Source organism: Mesoplodon densirostris, chromosome 2, assembly GCF_025265405.1.
Source record: "Mesoplodon densirostris isolate mMesDen1 chromosome 2, mMesDen1 primary haplotype, whole genome shotgun sequence".
NCBI classification, from domain to species: Eukaryota; Metazoa; Chordata; class Mammalia; order Artiodactyla; family Ziphiidae; genus Mesoplodon; species Mesoplodon densirostris.
This window is the reverse complement of record NC_082662.1, coordinates 118,551,477-118,557,476: the sequence shown is the minus strand read 5'-3', so window position 1 is coordinate 118,557,476 and position 6,000 is coordinate 118,551,477. Positions and strand designations below refer to the sequence as shown.

Genomic DNA, 6,000 nt, shown 5'->3' with positions numbered 1-6,000 from the left:
ATTACTCCTCGACCTATTCTTCAGGCATATCCTGTCCTTGTTTGTCTAATTATCCACAAAAACAGGACCAGCATTTTGTCCAGGGGCTATATTTAAAGCTTTCAGACTCCCGGTTAGAAGCTGTTTCTGTTCATCTTTTCTCCTCCTCCTATGGGCCAGGTCTCTAGGAGCCAAGGACATGGGGCTCTTCTACTCATAGTTCTGCTTAGAATGGATGCTAAGAGCCTCAGAAGAACAATTCCCAAATTGTCAGGAAAGTTTCCTTCCAATGGCCCAGAGCAGAGCATCCTTGACCTCTTTGTTCCTTGGGGTGTACACCACAGGGGTCAGTAAGGAGGTGATTACAGTGTAGGTCACTGAGATCAGCTGATCCTGATCCTTGGTGTTCTCTGACTTGGGCTTGGGGTAGGCAATGGAGGCACAGCCATAGTGGATGGTGACCACAGTGAGGTGCGTGGCACAGGTAGCAAAGGCCTTCTTCCTGCCCTCGGCTGAGGCGATCTTGAGGATAGTAGAGATAATGCAGATTTAAGAGATGAAGAGCAGACCCACAGGCACAACGAGCACCAAAACACTGATGATCAAAGTCAGAATCTCATTGACAGTCGTGTCCATGCAGGATAGCTTCATCACAGGTCGGATGTCACAGCAGTGGGCCACCTTTGTTGCACAGAAAAGTAACCTGAATACAGGTGTCACCTGTGTCATAGCTACAATCAGCCCAATGCTGCAGGCCCTCCACACCAGCTGGTTTCACACCCTCTTGTTCATAATGACTGTATATCTCAGGGGGTTGCAGATGGCCACATATCAGTCATATCCCATTGCTGTGAGCAGGAAGCAGTTAGTGATCCCAAAGGTTACAAAAAAGAACATCTGTGTGGCACAACCACCAGTGAGATAGACTGGCTTATACCCACGAGGCTGGATAGCATCCTTGGGAGAATGACCAATGTATATATAGTCTCTGAAGTGGACAGCATGCTGAGGAATAAGTACATGGAGGTGTGGAGCTGATGATCAATACGGATAACGGTCACAATGATTATATTACCTGCTAGGGTTAAGATGTACAGTGTAAGAAATACCACAAAAAGAGTGAGCTGGTGCTCGTGCAAAACAAACTCAGTGGTGAGAGTGTGGTTCTCCCTCTTCATTGGGTGGTCACTAAATCGGAAAAGTAGAAGAATAAAAGTTGCATAATTTTAGTAAAGCAGCTTAATCACATTTCTGAAATTGATTGAACTTCATTCTCAGCTATAAACCTGGGGATACATTTCCCAGTGGATTGAAGTTGATCTTTGGATTTACTTAACTTTGCTTAAAATATTCTTGTTCTGTGGCCATCTATTACAACTTCCTATGCATGCTAGAATCATCTAATTTTCCTCCCCCCCACCCCCACTGTATAACCATGTATGTTCCCACTTCACCTACTCTTCCTCCTTGTCATCTGGAATGCCCTTCCTCTTTTCCTCCTCTTATTTAAATCATCCCCATTCTTCAAAGACTAATGCATGTCTTCCCCTCCATCAATGCATATTGTATTCTGAAATTTTCATTTGATGCTTGAAAACAATTTGTTTAGGGATTGACTGGAGATTTCATTTATTTCAAAACTATGAATCATCCCCTTGCACATCCTTTAAGAAGCAGAAGCAAAGCAGACTCAGAAATGTTCGTCTTGTTTTCAAGAAGGAGAAGGTGAATCTTAACCAAGCACCATCCTCTCTCTACTGCTGTCTGAATGATGGAAGTTGGCTGACACTTCACAGCACTCACTCATGTATATTGTAAACTATGCTACATCTTCATCTTCCCTAAACTAGAAGGCAGATTTACAGCCTTACTCAACTTTGTGAGTAGGCATACACCTACTCTGCAGAGGTAAACAATTATACCAGGGAAGATGCAGCAAATTCAGGTGTCCTTCATCTAAAGCAAAAGCAGACCCTGAATATAAAGAGCAGAGTTACAATAAAGTTATATCATTTTGTTGAAGGATAGCTCTCAGTCCAATTCATGTAATATTTCACATTTTGGTCCCTTTAGACAGTAAGCTCCTGTAGGGTATATTTAAATTATATTCTGATTTCCTTATCCATATTCAGAAAAAGGCTTTTTGCATAAAGTAAATCACATCAGTGAGGAAGGTTAGTAGGCATGGAGACCTCCTTCAAGTTTATAAAAAAATTATTTAAGAGAAGTTGGCAACCAGCTGTTAATCATTTACATGAAGAATGCTTAAAAAGAGTAAAGCTGCAACAGAATATATTTCCCAATAGGAAAAATAATTTGACACTAAAATATGTGGCTAAAGACATTTATCTTTTGTGAGGGCTCTGGGCATAAACTAGGCAGCGGTCCAGCCATGGGTGGTATGGCACGTCTACTGTGAAATGAAAAAATGTGTGTTAGAGCTTTTAATTGTTCTAGTGATGGCCATGGGTGCTGCTAGCAATTAATGGTGCTAAATGTCCTGCAGCACATGTAACGATCCCGCCCAAGGAAGAACTGTCCTATTCCAAATACCAGCAGGGCTACTGCTGAGAAACCCTGGTCTAGAGTGTTGTCTGATCTGGTTGAAGTCTGTCTTGAAGTAGAAGAATGGCTGCTATAACCTGGTTAGTATTCTCCACCCTGGGAAGCCTATATTTCTTCCAAGAAAATCAAAGGTAGGAAGAGCAAACACAACCTTATGAAGACCTACTCCAGCTGTGACGAGCTGTTATACTACAATAAGTTAAAGTCAGTCCATTAGCAGTGAGCCCCTTTTCAGCTCCTTTTCTAAAGAACAGTTACCTGTGACTGCGTAGTGCTGAGGCACAACAGGAGAGCTGGGTTGGAGGAGGCCAAGGAGTGAAGATGGAAGTGTTGTGCTCTCTTGGCCACAGCATGCAGGCCAGGGAGGGAAGAGCGAGGTAACCAAAAGGGCCTATGACGGGCTGAAGCTGAAGGGGCAGCAGATAAACACACTCTAGTGGGAATGTGGTTAGGCTTGGGAGCTGCAGCCCTCCTTGACAGCCCCTCTGTGTGGAGAAGTCTTCAAAGCCAGAGAAGGAGCTCCCCCAGGAGCAGCCAGTGGGGCTCCTGGAGGTGTCTCCCTGTAGACAGACATCCTGAGAGCCATCCTGAGGGCTGGAAGGATACAGACAGCAGGTACCTGGGGGGCTCATTATGTGTAGTGCTCATTTACCCAGTCCCAGGGTTGGCATTTGGGGAGCCTGGCAGAAGTTTTTACTTCAAGTAGAATCAGCATTAGAGGAAGCTGGTTTATTTAGTTCCCTATACTTGTTTGAATAAACACATTGTGGCTGGCCAGTTAGCTCAGTTGGTTAGAGTGTGGGGTTAATAATAAAATAATGAATAAGCACATTGTGGGTTTTTTTGCATATGTGCCTTGGAAATCCATAGTTTACACATCTAGGCAGCTCAAGCTTGGAACCATATCATCTTGGATCTCAGGAAGTTTAGGCCCTTTTTCCTACAAGCAGGATCTCTTACAGAGAGTTTAGGAATCTGGTTCTCTTTTTGGAATTAAAGTAGTCAAATATGGTCATGGTTCTGCAGAAGGCAGTTCACTCTGCCTGTCTTTCTACCCCTGTAACATTCAGAATTGAAAGGACATGGTCTTTAGATCCAAGGATCCTCTCTTGGGGGTTAGAAAACAGAGATGAGCCTCTGGACACTGTTCTCTTTACTCAAAATTACCTCCTCTTCTCCATTTGGCAAACTTCTACTAGTCTGTCAAGACCCAGCTTCAGAATTTACTTTCCGCTGAAGACTTTCCATGCATTACTTTATTGCTTCTGTAGCATTTTCTTCCTTTAACATGTGGTGCTTATCTGCGCCCATTCATTCTTCGAGCACTAAGCATAAGCCAGGCCCCGTGCTCATTGCTGGGCATACAGAAATGAATGAGATGCTTCATCAACCTTTGAGGAGCTCACCGTTTGGTTACAGGTGGTAAACAACTTAAATAAACTGAAATAAATGTCATGAGTAAGTGGGACAGGAAAGAGATGGTCCTTGATTAGACTCAGGTTGATTACAGAAAAAAATGGAGTAGGTAAATAAGACCAAGTTACAAAAGGTTTTAGAGTATTTAGACATTATCATTTTTAAGGGCCTCTCAAATGATTTCACTTATCCCTCCTGTTAGTGGGCTTCACAGTCCCTTAGCAACTAACCTCTAAAGGACCAGCAGCCCTCACCACTAGCTACCCTGCACCCTCTTCTTGTTTATCTGGTGATTTTGCTTCCATGCTGGTAAAAAAAGATACTCAACACTGGAATTCGATAGACTGATGTGGCAGCAGTAGAAGATGGATTTGAGGTTGGTGAGAAGAGGCAGGGTGGTTGCTGACAAAACAGTCAGGCCAGAGATAATTGGGATTGATCTAGAGAGGGTGACAGTGGCCCATATAAGAGGGACAGATGGGACAGATATATGAGGTGAATCAATAGGGCTTGTAACTGAATCAATGTGTAGATCAAGGGAGAGGAAAGAACCAATCATTTCATAAACTACTCCCATCAGGTTCATTCATGCCAACTCCCCGATTATTCACAAATATGCATAGCTTCTTGTTATAACAGATAAATCAAACAACTGATCTATATACTAATGTCCCATCATTAGATATAATTGGTGACTATGGGATCTCAATAGGAAAGGAGTGGAGTTGGGCAATATAGCTCAGTGCTTTATGATGCCATTGCTTTGGGACAAATTAAGAAGATTTTGGAAATGGGGCAGTGGGTAGATGGTATAAAAATGTGGTGCCAGGGGAAAAAGAGTTTTTTAGCTCCAGAGTCAACTAATATTTATTGAACACTTTCACAAGTTTTTGTCTCACTTAATCCTCCAAATGACCCTATGAAGTCAGTGGTACTATTTTCATTTTACAGATGAGAAATTATGAGGAATTTATTACTCCACCAACAGTAAGTCTATTGAAATTTGGTACTAGATGGAAATGAACATATGGAGTGACTATAGAAGCAAAGCTGGTGAAACAGTGAAGAGAACCTGCTATACACTGCTTTATTTGGGGACCATTTATTCTAGTTTATTCGTGGCATTCACAGTAGTTTAGGATCCCGGGTCTAACCCTCCTTTAGGATCATCAATGGGACTCTTCCAGAGCCATGAATAGGACTCACAACAGGGTTAACTGAGGCCAGCATTGTTCCTGAATGTCTTGGTCAGCTTTGGCCACTATAACAAAATATCATAGACTGTGTAGCTTAAACGACAGACATTTATTTCTCATTTCTGGAGGCTGGGAATCCAAGATCAAGGTGCTGGAAGATTTGGTTCCTGGTGAGAGTTTTCTCTCTGGATTGCAGATGGCTGCCATTTTTCTGTGTCCTCTTATGGTGGGGTGGGGGTGAGAGAGAGAGAGACCTCTGACATCTCTTGTTAAAGGGCTCTAATCCTATCAGGAGGACCCCACCCTCATGACCTCATCTAAACCTAATTACTTCCCACAGGTTCCATCTCCAAATACCATCACATTAGAGTTTAGGGCTTCAACATATGAGTTGTGCAGGTTGGGAGGGGGGTTGCGTGGGTGGACACACAATTCAATCCGTAGCACTGAAGTTATATCTACTCTCATACTATCCCTGTCACCTGGAGCTGGGGTCTCCAATTTTTTTGGATGTGAAAACTCCTTTTTTAATTTCAAAATATTTCATGACTCTCCAGCTTGATGATGGTTGGATAATAATAGTTGTACTATTTGTACCAATTGATAGAAAAAAAATCCTGAAAAGAGAACTACGAATTTAGTAATTCATGCTTTCAAATGAATTATGATACATTCAAAAATAGCTGCACACGTCTTTGTAAGTATTTATACACCCTGCATATGAAAGCTGATGCACACATGAATCCTGGAACTCACTGCAGTGTCTCTGAGGCAACAAGGAGAGAAGTGGGAATGATGCTCTGAGTAGTTGGTTAGACCAATAAGTGGGTAGGGCATAGGTGAA

At 42.6% G+C, this 6,000-nt stretch overlaps 1 pseudogene; it reads right to left on the bottom strand.

Annotated features, from left to right (window-relative positions):
- Positions 1 to 249: 249 nt before the first annotated feature.
- On the bottom strand, positions 250 to 1,184 carry LOC132483072 (olfactory receptor 10J1-like; annotated as a pseudogene).
- Between the last annotated feature and the right edge of the window lie 4,816 nt (positions 1,185 to 6,000).